We start from the raw sequence: 16,686 nt of genomic DNA, 5'->3' as shown, positions 1-16,686 counted from the left end.
GAGATTTTAACACTCTTCAACAGTCTGGGAATGAAGATGTAATATTTTTATCATGATTAATCATCTAAATTTTATGCCCTCTGATTTCCCTTAAGTTTGAGATATCTTATAGGAAACATGGACATAAGCCATATCCACACAGAAGTGTCCGGTAATACTCTGATACATCTAGTTTATCTGAAAATATTCCTTCGAAATGTTCTGTAGATACTAAATAGAGCAAATCAAACTCATCCTGTTTAAAGGTTAAGGTCTTTTACCCAGAAAAAGTCTAAATGCAAACATAAAATAACTTTTATTACACCACACACAAGTGAGAAATCTTGAAGAAAACCCTGAAGTAACAGGTAAACATATTTAAGTATTAGTAGTTTATCCCACTTTACACAAAACCTTTACAAACCAAAATGAGAAGTTCAAAAGTTCATTTTTCATGTCAAAGGTTTTTATTACAGGGTATTTTAAAATCAATTATTTTTGACACATTTAAATATTTGATTAACAGGAGTTCCCGTCGTGGCGCAGTGGTTAACGAATCCAACTAGGAACCATGAGGTTGCGGGTTCGGTCCCTGCCCTTGCTCAGTGGGTTAAGGATCTGGTGTTGCTGTGAGCTGTGGTGTAGGTCGCAGATGCAGCTCAGATCTGGCGTTGCTGTGGCTGTGGCATAGGCCGGTGGCTACGGCTCCGATTAGACCCCCTAGCCTGGGAACCTCCATATGCCGCGGAAGCGGCCCAAGAAATAGCAACAACAACAACAAAAAAGACAAAAAGACAAAAATAAATATTTGATTAACAAAACTTAACTGAAATACAAAAGGTGCTTCTAACAAAGCTGAACAAAAATATAATTTTAATAGGCTAAACTTCATCACCTAATAGCATAAAAAAAACTTCCAACATACTCATACTAATTATAAACACATTAACTCTGATTTTGCAGCATAGTTTTTAAATTGAAGACAATGTCTATCAATGGTACTATTAAACTTAAATATGGAAAAACAATTTCTGAAACAGCTCCAAAATAAGGTCTCCTTTAAGCAAGTATTGGTGTTCTACTAAAAAAACAAAAAACAGAGTTCCTGTTAAGTGGGTTAAGGACCCAACGTTGTCTCTTCAAGGATGTGGGTTTGAACCTTGATAATGTTAATGGGAGAGGCTATGCACGTGTGGAGGGAGGGGTATATGGGAAATCTCAGTACTTTCTTAATTTTGCTGTGAAGCTAAAACTGCTCTTAAAAAATAATCTTAAACAAACAAAAAAGGGAGTTCCCATTGTGACAGAGGAAACGAATCCAAGAATGCAGGGTTTGATCCCTGGCTTCGTTCAATGGGTGGGGATCCAGCGTTGCCCTGAGCTATGGCATAGGTTGAAGATGCAGCTTGGATCCCTGGATCCCATGTTGCTGTGGCTGTGGTGTAGGCTGGAGGCTGTAGCTCCAATTCAACCCCTAGCTTGGGAACCTCCATATGCTGCAGGTGCGGCCCTAAAAACAAAAATTTAAAAAAAAAAAGTCTTAAACAAACACACTAGAGTGTTCATCCAGTATATTTTCTCACTGAATTTTGCTGACTGCATCTCTATGGTGACATGTCATGTTCTAAGAACTATTTTAAAGGAAAACATGCAGAAGAGATTGGAGGATGGAATGGGCACACATCCAAGGAAAAGTGCAAAGACCTATAAGAAAAGTATCAGAAAGACAGGTGCTCAGAATATGCTATGATTTTAAAAAATACCAGAGATAGAAGTTTTCATTATTTTAATTTATATATATTCAGAACAAGAACAACAAAGTGAAAGTGCAATCTGCTTATATGTGTATAAATAGTATAATGTAAAAGGCTGCTTCAATTCTCTTTTTTTCCAATTAAGATTACTGATAGTCAAACCAGAAAGGGAGGAACAAATTATAGAATGAGGAAATTGAATCCCAAAGCATTCAAGGAGATAAAAATACCTAGTTACTCCAAATGAGTTCAATTTTCCTGTCCCAGACAAAATTATATCCCAGCATACTCTGAGAATTTACAGAGTTCGATCTCTTTATCTAAAACCTCTGAAGAATCAGAAAGGATGGAAGAAGATGTTAAGGAAAATACTCTATCAGTCAACACTAGAAAGCAGGTAGATGCTACAAACTATAAATGGATTCACTTGATGTCAATGTCAAGTAAAGTTCTAAAACACACTGTGAAATGGTTTAAAGGCCCTAGGTGTGGGGAAAAGATACTAAGAGTCAGTGAGCGTTCAAAGAAAGCCAAACATGCAAGATTAACCTAATTTCCTATTTTGATAGTGCTACTGGCCTAGAATAGAAAGGGAACACCATACACACAAAAAAATCTGGATTTAAGCACTAAATTTTGTAATTCTCTCATGTTATCCTTTTAGACAACAAAGAGATGTAGGGAGAACACACTTAGGTGGGTTTGTAACTGATTGAACAACATTACTCAAGGTGTGTTGATTAATGGATCAATGAAAAAAATCATAAGACTATATTAAGTAAGTTTTATTGTGCTTTATCCTACTTGATGTTCTAACTAATGTCTTGAATAAGGACACTGATGGTATGTCTGCCAAATTTGCAAATGGCACAAAGTTGGAGGGATGGGGAATATACTGGCTGACAGTATCCAAAAATATTTCAACAGGTTAGAACGAAGGGCCAAATCTTAACAGAATATAACAGGGATAAATGGAAAATGCATGACTGGGGAGATATAACTTAACAATAAATCACATGAGAACATTTAGGTATTTTTGTTGATTGCTCAGACACTAGAAGCTGTGCTATGACTGCTGAAAGAACTATTGTGATTTTAAGCTGAATTAACAGAACTTTTATATCCAGGCAAAGTGAGTGGTAAATTCTACTCTACTTCTCACTGATAAGAACACACTTAAGAGTATCATGTATCATTGGGATACCACATTTTAAAAGAAACACTGACAAAAATAAAACATATCTGAAAGAGAGAAACCAATTTGGTGAATGTTCCGGAAACTGAATAGAATGACATAAACAACTAAGGATAGGTAACCCAGAGAAGAGATAAATGAATCCATCTTTACCTTTTAGATTTTGGATTTATTTTTGGAAAGTTCAAGCTGTGAAACTTTGCATATAGCCTAACTTCCTCTTTCTCCCTCCCTCCCTCTCTTTCTCTCTCCCTCTCCCTCTTTCTCTCGGCTATGCCACCAAGAACAGAACTTCCCAGGCTGGGGATTGAACCCATGCCACAGCAGTGACCCAAGCTGCTGCAGTGACCACACCGGATCCTTAACCTGCTGTACCACAAGAGAACTCCCAAGCTAACTTTTTATTGAAACTTCTGTTTTAACTTTTAAATGGTTATTCTATATTAGATATGTACAAGTGTATAATATAGCATATACAGGTAATTATGAAGCATAACAAATAAAATGAACTGTTACTCCCCACATATTAGATATGTACAAGTGTATAATATAGCATATACAGGTAATTATGAAGCATAACAAATAAAATGAACTGTTACTCCCCACGTCCGCTGAGAATGAGAACAGCATCAAGATCAGGGCAGCTACTGTGTGCCCTATTCTGCTGCCTTTCCCTTAGAGGGAACCAGTAGCCCAGATGTAACTTATTCTTCCCTTTTTCATTTTCAAAAGGCCATGTATCTCTAAATAATATAGCTAAGTTTTGCTATTTAGGAGCTTTGTTTTCAGGGATGCACTCACAAAGAAAAAAGTGTTGGACTCTTAAAATTAACATTGCACTCAAAAGTCCAGGTATTCTTGTCAGAGTAAAGGTTACCTTGTCACTACACACTCAGCTGTGGTCTCACAATTGTGCCCATACCCACTTGTCTCCACAAATACAGGTACCCAGTTAAATTCCAATTTCAGATAAACAACACATACATTTTCAGCATAAGAATATTTATATGAAGTTGGGATTTAACTGGGAGCCCTGTTTTTTATCTGGCAACTCTACCCTACCCCTAAATTGATTAGGTAGATAATTAATCTGCTCATGTGTGATAAAGGGACAAAGTGGGAGGAACTGTATGGCCAGTGTCGTATGAATATTAATCTAGGAATTCCTGTTGTGGCTCAGCAGGTTAAGCACTCAATGTTGTTTCTGTGAGGATGTGGGTTTGATCCCTTACCTTGCTCAGTGTATTCAGGATCTGGTGTTGCCACAAGCTGTGGCGTAGATCACAGATGTGGCTCGGATCCAGTGTTGCCATGGCTGTGGTGTAGGCTGGCAGCTGCAGCTCTGATTCGACCCCTAGCCCGGGAACTTCCATATGCTGCAGATGCGGCTGTAAAAAGAAAAAAATAATAAAAAAATAAATTTAAAAAAAATATATTAATCTATTCAACAGCATTTACTGACTGGGAGAAAAACTGCACGTGTGATTTCAAAGCTTTTCCACACAATGCATTCGGTGGATATGCCCAAATGCAAATATTGCATATATGCTATTATGTAAATTTTTCAAAAACACTCAGTGAAGAGAGGAAGGTGCATTAACAGCCTCATTATTTTGCTTTAGCTTGAACCCCACAAAGGAACAAAAACTAGATGGTTACTGTAACAAACTGATAAATCTCTAGGTATGTAAATGGACTTATAACCATTATTTATGAAGATATTTATATCATTTTGAAACTATCCTCAGGATGAAAATGAAGTTAACCTATACAGGTCAAATAAACATCAACAGCTAACTTTCTGGATAAATATCAATTAAAATAACGTTGTCACTGGAGTTCCCTGGTTGCCTAGAGGTTAAGGACCTTGCATTGTTACTGCTATGGATCAGGTTCAATCCCTGGCCTGGGAATTTCTGCCTGCCACAGTCACACAAAAAAAATTAAGTTGTAATTAAAAAGGGATTCAGCTACTATATTTACAAAGTCATTTTAGGACACTTCACTTTATAAAAGGGATATAAGAAATATTTCTGATACATTATTTCTTTTTCAATCAAAAAGCTGATGAGCCTTCTGCAATACGAAGTAGAATTTGCTTTCAATTCTGTCAATACATGATCTCAACATCCTCCCACAATTTGAAGCACCAATAATAGCTCCTAGATTTGAATGGCAATCAATACAAGTGTGTACTAAAAACTCATATAGATTAGACTCCCCAAATAGAAGCTAGTTGCATTCCTTTGCCTATCTTACTGCAAAAAACCCACATTTTGAAATCAGGTATTGATATGGCTTGACTATCATAGGAGTCTAACTTGGTTTTTCAGAATTTTGGGGAGTGGTTTCTCTCAAGGCAATCATTGGATCACCTTTTCCAACTTTAAACTCAAAACATCACAGTGAACCATAGCTTTAGGGTAATCAGAACCTAAAATTATGGTACCATTTAAGTCTACCTTTTAAAAAGAATACTGAATTTCTGTAGTTTCAAAGAGCCAGATCCCATATACCATCCCATCTCTAGTTTCTCACCCTTTAGCTACAGACAGATCCTTCTGCCTTTTGGGTATGATGTGTCTCTTACCTGTTACCTGAGGGTTATCTGAAAAACAAACAAACAAACACAATCTGTAAGCCTTCTGAGAATAGGAAGGAATGTGCAGGCTAAAACTGCATTTGCCACCTGCTTCAGTCAACTAAACAACTAGGAACTCAAAGACCCACTATCTAAAGCACACAAAATACAAGAGTGATCTCACATTTAACATTCCCACTTCAGACTTCTCATTATACTATGTGAAAAGAATATACCAACACAATTGGGCAAAACTGAGAAACATAGACTAACAGGTCGTCTTTCCTTTTTCTATCAGTAAGAGGACTCACTTTTTATTTTAGGTTCTGAGAAATAAACGTGGTTGGCTCTGAAGTCTTTTGTCAGGTTGCAAACTTCCTGACAGACTCCTAAGGCGGTAAAAAGGAGTAATGACACGGAAGGAAGGAGTCTAGAGTGAGTCAGCTGGAATGAAGCTGGTGGCTTTTGGCAAACATTTCTCTTTAAAGAAGGTGACTTCCAAGGGCTTGACAGAGAATTACCCTATAGCTTTTGTTTTTATCCACCTCTTCTTTTTGCCTTTGCAAAATATAAAAGTAAGATGAGCTTAAGCAGGACACCAACAAACTGAATCAAGCAGAGCAAAGAATAGCTTGACTGTACAAAGGTGCTGGGATTCTAAGGTTCTTGAGGTGAACAAGAGGTGAGCATAGATAAAACCTTGGCTAGTTATTAAAATAAACAGGTAATTAAAGCCCAGAAAGCTAAAAAAGGAAGATCTGATGGCAAACTAAGACCAACAGAAAAGAGCTAAGTTTAAACTCAGAATCAGAAGGGTCCTGGTGCTCACAAAACACTGACATGAGGATTTCTTCCCCCATTTAGGCCAGGCAGGAAAACAACAAAAGCAAAGTAAAAATCAAAATCAAAAACAAAACTCCAGGATGAATAAAAATTAATAACAGTTCAAATTTAGAGAACAAGATACTGTTTTATTTTTAAATCTTTTTTTTTAATTTAATTTAATTTTATTTATTTTTTATTTATTTATTTTTTTTTTTTTTGTCTTTTTTCTATTTCTTTGGGCCGCTCCCGTGGCATACGGAGGTTCCCAGGCTAGGGGTTGAATCGGAGCTGTAGCCACCGGCCTACGCCAGAGCCACAGCAACGCGGGATCCGAGCCTTGTCTGCAATCTACACCACAGCTCACGGCAACGCCGGATCGTTAACCCACTGAGCAAGGGCAGGAACCGAACCCGCAACCTCATGGTTCCTAGTCGGATTCGTTAACCACTGCGCCACGACGGGAACTCCTTTTTTTAAATCTTACGCTAAGTGCATAGTTTTTAAAAATGTGATATGCAGGAGTTCCCGTCGTGGCACAGTGGTTAAGGAATCCGACTAGGAACCATGAGGTTGTGGGTTTGATCCCTGGCCTTGCTCAGTGGGTTAAGGATCCAGCATTGCCATGAGCTTTGGTGTAGGTTGCAGACGCAGCTCGGATTCCCGAGTTGCTATGGCTCTGGCGTAGGCCGGTGGCTACGGTTTCGATTCGACCCCTAGTCTGGGAACCTCCATATGCTGCAGGAGCTGTCCTAGGAAACGAAAAAAGACCAAAAAAAAAAAAAAAATGTGATATACAGTACTGCTCACTGAAATTATAAGAGGGGTTCCCTAATACACAGCAGTACTGGTTTATTAACAAAATTAACAAAAAACAGAGAGTATAGTTATGATAGTTAACTAATAGGGAATTAACTGAATCCTCAAGATGTGAATTACTATTTTTATCATCCTTTGAAAGACCATTAAAAATTTTAAATACTATGAAAGCCGAGAAGCAGAATATAGCTAAAATACCACATAACTACTTTAACATTTATATTAGTAAAAATAGATGGTGAGAAAATTTGGCACAATGGCTCTGTTTTCTGAAAGCAGGTTTTGTGGCAACACTTTAAAATGACCTGTCGTGGCTCAGGCATAACAAATCCGACTAGTATGCTTGAGGACACAGGTTTAATCCCTGGTCTTGCTCAGTGGGTTAAGGATCCAGCGTTGCCGTGAGCTGTGGTGTAGGTCACAGATGTAGCTTGGCTCTGGCCTTGCTGTGGCTGTGGCGTAAGCCAGCAGCTGCAGCTCTGATTCGACCCCTAGCCTAGGAACCACCATACACTGTATGCGGTCATAAAAAGACAAAAACTAAATAAAATGACCTATAGTGAAATCAAAGGAAACATTATAATGAAATGTAATTCTAGTCATATATATAGTAATTACAAACTTGAAGTGGACCCTTAAGCAATTACATCTTGTCTAAGATAACAACCTGATTTTTCAAAACTGATTTATGCAGTTCATATAGTTTTATGCCATATTCCTGAAAGAACAGCTTGATAATCTATTTATTAACAAAAATAAAAGAAAAATATATCAGTTCTCTGGGCCTACTCAAGCATTCTAAACTAAAAATACCCTACTCTGCATGTTTACAACCATTCAATAAATACCCACATTCAAACAATTAATTCCAGGCTAGGGTAGCTATATCACAATGTCCCAATTTATCAAAGTGGGATAGATAAAAGTCACATGATTAATGATTTAAAATAATTTCTAGTAAAACTGCAAAAGAAAGAGATAGGTAAAGTTATGATTGTCTGGAAAAGTCAATGCTAAAGCAATCAGGCTAAATCACTTTGTAACTTACTTTTCAAAAATAAACAAGCTCTTGGGCTACAGGCCATTTAATAGAAGCTTTATCTTGAGTAAAGGAAAAAAACAAACAAAAAAACAACAAAAAAAATTAGAAGCTTTATCAAGTTAATATGCTAATATGATTTTGTAAGTTATCTAAAACATCCAATGGTGTACTAATTTTAAAAAGCAAATGCCAATAACTTCTAAGGTCACCCCACATAAAAATTAGAGCTCTAAAGAACCTGTCACAACCCCCCCCTTTAAAAAAATTTAAATAAATCAATTCTATTATCAATAAACTGATTTATTCAGAGTTTGAGATTCTTTGTTTTTCTCCTGATTTTATTCCTTATCATCAAAGATGGGCATAAGAACAAAAAATTGAACCAAACCATTTATTTTGTTTTTTAAATTACAAAAAAAAATTACTGTTATCAATGATAAAAGGTTTGATGGGAAGGGAAGCTGTAAACTAATGACTGAACTGAGGTTTTGGTGTAATTTTTAACATTTAATTATTCATGTTCTCCCTCAATATCATGAATAATAGAAAACTGGACATATTTCAGTAATTGAGCACTTTAGCTTATAAATTCTACTTCTATGCTTTATGTCACCAAATTTCTACTTATGCATTCTTTAATGAAAGATATGTTAAAACCTTGATAAATATTCTAGAAAAATCTCAAATTACCTAGAATGTTTACCTACATAAAACAATCAGTAGGTCAAGTTTATTATAAAAGAGATTATTGGCATAACACTGTAAATCAACTATACTGTAATAAAAAATAAATAAAAAGATTACTCATCCTTATTTACTGAGAATGTAATTTTTCTAATTACCTAGCTATTAGGAATGCATTTTTCCCATTAATTTGATAGCCAATAGAGGTTTGATCAGTGGAAAATATCAAAAACTAACACATGTATTCATTGTGACTGCTAGAAAACATCTTTGAAGGGAAAGGAGAAAAAAAAAAAACATATCATGTTTCCAATTAGTGGCTTGGAGCCAAAAGTATGAATCAGAGTTATATTGAGGAGGGAAAAAAAGGTGGGGGGAACGAGTGGCCTCACTAAACAATCTACAAAATAATTACAGGAAAAAAAAAAACTAAGATCAAGACTTTTTGATGAGGCACAGAAGCTCCAAATCAGAAGTGTCTCATATCTTGAAGGGTTTTCCCTTAGGAACAAAGAACACACTCTTTGAAATGCAGTTAGCAGTGTCTGGGATTCCAGTTCTTTCAGTAGCAAGGTCATTTTCTGACCTAGCTACCGTACGATAATCAATTCCATCAAAGCTTAACAAGAAAAGCATAAAAAATACTTCTTTTTATCATTCTCAACAGTAAATCAGACATGCCCAAATGGCACGAGAGTTTGCCTCGTCATTCTAATAATTCATATTTAAAACAACATCACAAAATATTTATAGTTTAGAAAAGTGGGGAGGAACCTAATGTTTTCCATCTCCATTCAAACTATCATCTAATTACCACAAATTAGTGAAGTTCCACTTTTGCTGGCTGATCCTTACACACTCTGAGCTGAGCTTTATTTGCAAAGTTAGCATAATAATTGTCCTACCTCTCACAAAAATTGTCTCATCTTACAGATCTGCAGGATAATCAGGACAGATCATATAAATTAAAGTACTGTGAAAACAAATGCCCAACATTAGCTGACAGTACGGCATTACCTATAGAATTTCTATAGAAATGCAGAACTATAGCATTTCTTTCTTATTGCGAATACGTTTATTCCTGAGGGGGAAAAAAGTTGGTAACAAGGAATTGATATGATTGCAGAATAACTGGCAACACTTCTCAAGGCTTCACTGTTAACATTTAATACTTACTGAGTACAAGATGTCCCCAAGTTACAAAGAACCTATAAATCCAAACCACTGTCTTTGCCTCAGCCCCCTCCATTTCTTCCCTTCACTGTTATAGGAACTGGTGTGTATGGGGATGGGAGGGAAGGGTGGGGTGGGGATGAAGATTTGAAAAGAAATTGTGAAGAGGAGAAAAACACCATAGAGCATGTCTATTCCCCATCCCTACAGCCACCTAAACCTTTTGTAGCTGCTACACATCAACTGAGGACTTCTCTCTATTCTGGGAAATAAGGTAAAGGTTAAAAGTCAACAACCAGGAGCTACAACCTGGGATAAAATAGGGATAGTAAAGTTCACTTAAAAGAAAAAAGACTGATCTCAGTCATTAGCCCTAATCTCTAAAGCCAATCCAATAAAGATAAAATACCAATTGCAAAATATTGACAAACCCATTCACTTTCACTCACAAAGGTACTAGTTTTATCAAGCCACCTATTCATTTCACACACCTGTCCTCCACTTATCCAACCACCTGCCCCACCTGTGACACTAAAACCAATCCCACTTACCAATACATTTGCTATATCCAATTTAACCAATCTTTCCCTTATACCTTCCCGAAGACCCACCCATTCATTATATTTCATCCATCACTGCTCCTTCTTAGTTGTAAGGAATAATCAGTTATTATGCTGGGCAATCTCTATACTAATTACCTTCAGGTCAGCTAGGAAGGAGAAAGCTGGAGGTGAATGGGGTGGAATCCTGGCTGGGAGAAACCACCTGCCATTTGGGTAGATGAGCATATTTTAAAATAATGATTTTTTTTAAAAAAACCACACAAATGGTTAATAGTACTGCTAATAACTAGAAAGATGATTTCCTAGGTCTCCAAATTTAAATGAAGACTTTCAGGAACAAATTTACAAGAGGACTATGGATATTAAGTTCATCCATGCCTAGTCTTTGCACTTCAAGAGCTATGCGAGAAAGAACACTCCCACTTCTTCTCTTGAACCTACTTAGTAACCAGGATGCCTGCTTCTGAGAGAGTGGGTTTGAATACAGCTCTATATTCTATTTATTGGTTCTCTAGAGAGCTTGACCTGTGGCTCATAAGAATGCCCACGGTTCAATGAGTTTGCACTAGAATAGTCTATTACAATTAGTAGTGGTCAAGTAGGTTTTATGCAGGTATGGCTTACTTTGTACAGGCTGCCTACTGGAAAACATTGTTAAAGTTTTCCATCAAGAGTTTCCAAAAATTTCATGCTTTGCCCTTGGCCTTTTTAAAAAAAAACATTTTCTCCTCTGCTCCCTCCTCTTCTTAAAAATTTTAAGGATGAGTGCCCTGTGCATAAAGTAAAATCTTTTTTGCTCTTAAGTCGATTTATGCAGTTAAAGTTCTCATTGGGGCACCATCAGAATTTAACCAGAGTTTTGAATAAGATACACTAATTTTAAAATGAAACCATTCAAATCATGTTTTAAATAAAAATTCAAGCCAGGAAATTTAATTTAATCACGTCACAAACTTACAAGTTTACTGTATAATATTCTAATTCAGAAAGAAACACTGTTTGAAAAGTACACACAATATTTAAAAATTCTTTGATTTAAAAAAAACATTACTTATGTTATTGTTATGTACAGAAACAGATACCAATATTGGCTAAATCATTAAAATAACACCTCAGTTAACCTGAGATTAACTGTGCATATTTAGAAGTTACTACTACACTATTACTACAATATTAACAAGCATGAGCACCAAAAACAAACATTAACACAAACACTAATATATAAATTACTGTATAAAATACCAATTTATATATCCTAAATATTTCAACTTCCTTATTTTGAGCAAGACAAACATTTAAACTTAAAACTATTTTAGTTATTTGAATTCTGAAGTTTTTAAGAGATTAAAAAATAATGTATTCGTCAAGTAAATAGACATAATAAAGACCCATACAACTACTGTCTTGTCTTTTCCCGTTTATTCAAAGGCTGCAAAAGAAAGATAACCTTTTCTATTAAATATTTAAACTATTCTCTCAAATTAGAATTAAAAGTCCAAAAGTTCTTTCTACAACCTACATAACATCATTTTTGTTAGAAGCCAGATTATTTATTTGGTAGTTGCTGATGAATCAAGGTATTTTTAAGTCACGTTAGCTAGTTTGCAATGATACAGAGTCTAAAATAACATCTTTATATATTTCTTAAAAGGTCACTCTGGATCTTGAAATTTATTCTAGCTGATATGACAAATGGATGACCACAGAATGCCAATGATGTAATGCATTCAATCTTCAAGACAATGACTAACAATGGAATTAAGAAAATTAGTATGAAAAAAATGTTTCGTAAACGTGTTCTTGTTAAATTCTGTCTGTATGCTTAAAATGTTTGAAGACAAAAAGGTTTTGTGGACTTAAAACCAATTGACCCTAATGGAATGCCACGCTGTAAACTGCCAGACAGCTGCAGCTGGTAATAAAATGCTAAGACCTGAAGAGCTTTAGCAGAACCTGATTATATGGTAATCCTAGTATCTGAGAAGGCAAAAGAGCTAGAAGAATAACTGATAGGCTGGTTGCTATAGTAACCAAGATAAATTTGTATACCGACTGGGGAAAAACATTGGGGTTGCCATCAGGTACAAGGCCCACATTATGTCTCATGTACTTTTTTCCACAATTTTGAATCACGAGATGACAGACTAACACAAAGACTGCTCAGTTTGAAATAAGAGAATAGACAGGGTTCCACTGAGAAGAGTAAGGAAAGCACCCAATTAAAGTTTAGCTTGTTAGTAGAATAATACTTGACAGCTAGGGCAGAACAGGCCTTGTGAAAAGAAAGTCTGTAGGAATTAGCTTAGCTCTGTGTGGAAAACAGAAATGTAGATTAATTATCAATTCAAGTTAAATACCCGTAGGGCATCATAAAGTACCTACAATTTTTATTACTTTAAATTTTGTTTGAAGTTATCTCTCTAAGGGCTATTAATCTCTTACAGAAAGGGTTATTTAATTCACTTTGTGTCTGTGTATCCGAGTAGTATGATTTGTCTGACCTCATAATCTATATCTTGGCTGCTGGGGCTACCTTCACCACCTACTCCACCATCACCGGTGCTAGCCATCAACACTCCTTTCCTACACATACATACCCCAGGAAGTAATTACGAGAATTGTAGGCAGAGTATGAGGAGGACACAAACAGAGTATGAGGGGCTTGCCTGGCAAATTCACCTGATTTTGTCAAAATCAAAACAATGAAGCAAAGAGAATACATGGATTGGCATGTAATGTAAAGGTTACACAATAAGTCTCAAATACTAACAAGTTATTTTTGTTCTGTAGAATCACCACTGAATTGTCAACATGCTAAAACTAGGTGTTTTTTTTTTAACACTTTTAAAGATCATATTTTATCTCGCCTATTTTATGAAGCAGGTTATCATAAGAACAGAATAAAGTTTTCAGTTTACAGGAGGTTGTACAGATTCAAAATGAGCCGCCAAATTGCAGTACTGCTTCGGGCTGTCCTACCTCCATGACTCACCAAACTGACCGTGGGAAGCCACTAAATTTAGAGCCTGAATTTACTAGTTAATATGCAGAATGTTTTCCCCCACTTCAATATGATGTCACATGGATGTGATAAAACAGCATATGTAAATATATTTCTATCAATCCACAAAGTCAATAGCAATCAAATATAATCCATGATTAAATATAATCTGTGCTTAAACACCAACCCATGAACAGCCATTTTTAAGGACTCAAGTAATTTTCAATTCAGAGAGAAATGTTTCTGACACCTAAGTAAAGTGAGAAGCTGAGTTTTCAACAAAGGCAGCTATGCAACTTTTTATTTTTTAGACCAAACAATTCTTTGGAACAGTTTGATCTCTCTTCTCATGTCTTAAAAATCAAGATTGTGTCATCAACTTCAATCCAAAATGATGACTGTGGTTGACACTAACTAAAAAAGTAAATAAAACAAAACAAATAACCATCCTTGTTCTTAGATCAGTTATCCTGCCACCGTTTTTCACCCTGACTTGGAGAAAATTAGTGGGCAAATTAGGACCCTAGAACAGTCCACGTCCCCTGACAGCAAGGCATGAACGAAATAGAATCATGGCAGATATCGGTCAACCATCTTAAGAGTCCCCCTAACAGGGTTAAGTGCCAGGAACCCACAGCAGGGATACCTGGCAATACTTTCCCTCCTACAGACAAGGCATTACAGTATAAATGAGGACTCAGAAGGCTTGGGTTCTAGTTCTCAGTTGCCACTAATCAGCAATGTGTCACTTCCCCTCTCTGAGCCTAAGTTTCTCTTTCAGTTAAATGGGAGGGCTGGGCTAAACGATCTCCTGCCCCTTCCTACTACAAAAATGTTACCAGTCTATCCCTCCTTCCAAGGACTTAAAAATATTTTGGATGCCAACAAAAAAATTAAGAAATGTTCAAAATGTCACATTTATTTAAAATTTTTTTTAATTTTTGGCCATGCCCATGGCATGCAAAAGTTCCCTGAGCCAGGGATCAAACCTGTGCCACAGCAGCAACTAGAGCCACAGCAGTAACTAGAGCCACAGCCGTGACAATGCTCCTTAACCACTAGGCCACCAGGGAACTCCCATCACATTTACTTTTATAACATGTTCTTAGTGTCAGCCTTTAGTACGTGTATGTATAATCCACACAAGTTAGCAGGGAAGTGTATAATTTACATATATATAATTTTCATACAGTAAATATTTAATTTCAAACCTATAGGTCCTGAATCATGTACCAAATACCATCGAGTCTGCTAAACTCTCCTCAAATTAAAGATGAGGAAATGAAATGACTCATAATCCAGGGCTTTTTTTCTACTACACCAAACTTCCTCCTCCCTTTCCTGCTTTATCAAAAGATAGCATGATTGCAGAAAAGACCCCTCGATGGTGAAATTGATCTGGATCTTAATCCTAACTGCCAATAATTTGCCATGACACCCTAGACAAGTCACTTTCCCTCTCCAGGCTTTGGCTTTCACATTTATATGCAGGAATTTAACTAGATGTCCCTTCTAGCTGTAACATGCTATGATCTTATAATATTACTATCTGACAAAATAGAATACACATTACTGAAAGAGAAAAGTGAGAATTTCTAGCCAAGAGAACAGAAAAGTCTGGGCTGCTAGTTTTAAATACATGCTTCAGTTTAATTCAGCAAGTTGGTCCTAAAGCTTTTACTCCAGAATCTCTTGGAGGAGGTTAAACTGTACGTACACACGTACACACACACATTCACACAGTGTGGGAGCAGCTATGATGTACTAGAAAAAAACACCGGAGTAGGAGTCTAAAGAAATGGTTTCAAATCCCAACTGTCACTTACAAACTGTGTCTCCTAGGCCAATTCATTAACCTCTCTGAGCCTAAGGTTCCTCACAAAAACAGAGATTAAGAATAAGGAAACCAGGAGTTCCCGTCGTGGCGCAGTGGTTAACGAATCCGACTAGGAACCATGAGGTTGCGGGTTTGGTCCCTGTCCTTGCTCAGTGGGTTAACGATCCGGCGTTGCCGTGAGCTGTGGTGTAGGTTGCAGACGCGGCTCGGATCCTGCGTTGCTGTGGCTCTGGCGTAGGCCGGTGGCTACAGCTCCGATTCAACCCCTAGCCTGGGAACCTCCATATGCCGCGGGAGCGGCCCAAGAAATAGCAACAACAACAACAACAAAAAGACAAAAGACAAAAAAAAAAAAAAAAGAATAAGGAAATCTGACCTAAAATATCAAAGTAAAGCATTATAACTGTGGTGTATATTGCAAAGCTGGACAAGTGGAGATGATCTGCCACTGTGGAAAAGTAGGTTGCATTTGAACCAAGTCTTTCTATTAAAAACTAGGCTAATTTTTAACATTAAATTTGCTTTCATACAGCAGAAATCGGCACAGCACTATAAGTCAACTATATTTAAAACAATTTTTTAAATTTGCTTTCAAAGAGTAGAATAACAAAGGTGAAGACACCATTGGAGGGGGAAAAGAATAAATCAATTTTAGGAAATGGATTGTTTACATGGATTCTTCAGATTAACAAAACATTTTAACTCTCAACTGCCTACTCAGTTTACTACAATTTGGAGAAATGGTCTGTGTACTGCAGAACAGGCTGTGCAAGGAACATTTCTTAAAGTGCCCAACCTCAGTCTGCTAACCTCTTAGAGATTACATGGTGTGCTACTTCCAGCTCATCTCAAGGGAGAGGAGATATTTCTAATGACCAGATATCTAATGACACCACATGTTCCCATAAATCAAGATTTCTCACTACATTTCTAGGCTGTTACCCAGCCAAGTCTCACAGTACCTTATGCAAATGACAAAAACTGTCACAAAGGATAGAGGAAATGTTGAAGATGCCAACCTCATGCAGTCCTCCCAGTACTGCTGGTTCTTTTCAGACGCAATTCTCCAGATGAGTCTAATTCTCTTCCAAATCCCCTCACTAATACATGAAGGAGTTGTGAAATTCACAGATTGACAGCAGTTTTATCCACAGAGCTCAACACCTTCAATATTTGAGCAGGTTAGAGCTAAAGTCAGAAGGCTAGGTCCCAAGAGACGTTTTCACTTTTTACCTA

The 16,686-nt window shown here is 36.7% G+C and overlaps 1 protein-coding gene across 3 annotated transcripts in view; it reads right to left on the bottom strand.

The window, feature by feature from the left end:
- WDR44 (WD repeat domain 44) overlaps nt 1-16,686 on the bottom strand; it is a 75,495-nt gene that overhangs the window by 56,517 nt on the left and 2,292 nt on the right. The window contains exons 1-2 of one of the 3 annotated variants that reach the window (XM_085008240.1): nt 8,199-8,251; nt 5,519-5,536 (exon numbers count right to left, since the gene is read on the bottom strand). The exons of the other annotated variants lie outside the window; for them this stretch is intronic. The gene's annotated coding sequence lies outside the window, so the exon portion shown is untranslated. Of the gene's footprint in view, nt 1-5,518; nt 5,537-8,198; nt 8,252-16,686 lie in introns of those variants that run through there. 3 annotated transcript variants of the gene reach the window in all.

This window comes from Sus scrofa, chromosome X, assembly GCF_054392235.1.
Source record: "Sus scrofa isolate SSC_HxYL_T2T_F1_AM1 chromosome X, Sscrofa_HxYL_maternal_Yorkshire_Landrace_v2.0, whole genome shotgun sequence".
Classification (NCBI taxonomy): domain Eukaryota; kingdom Metazoa; phylum Chordata; class Mammalia; order Artiodactyla; family Suidae; genus Sus; species Sus scrofa.
This window is presented reverse-complemented; position numbering and strand designations above follow the sequence as displayed.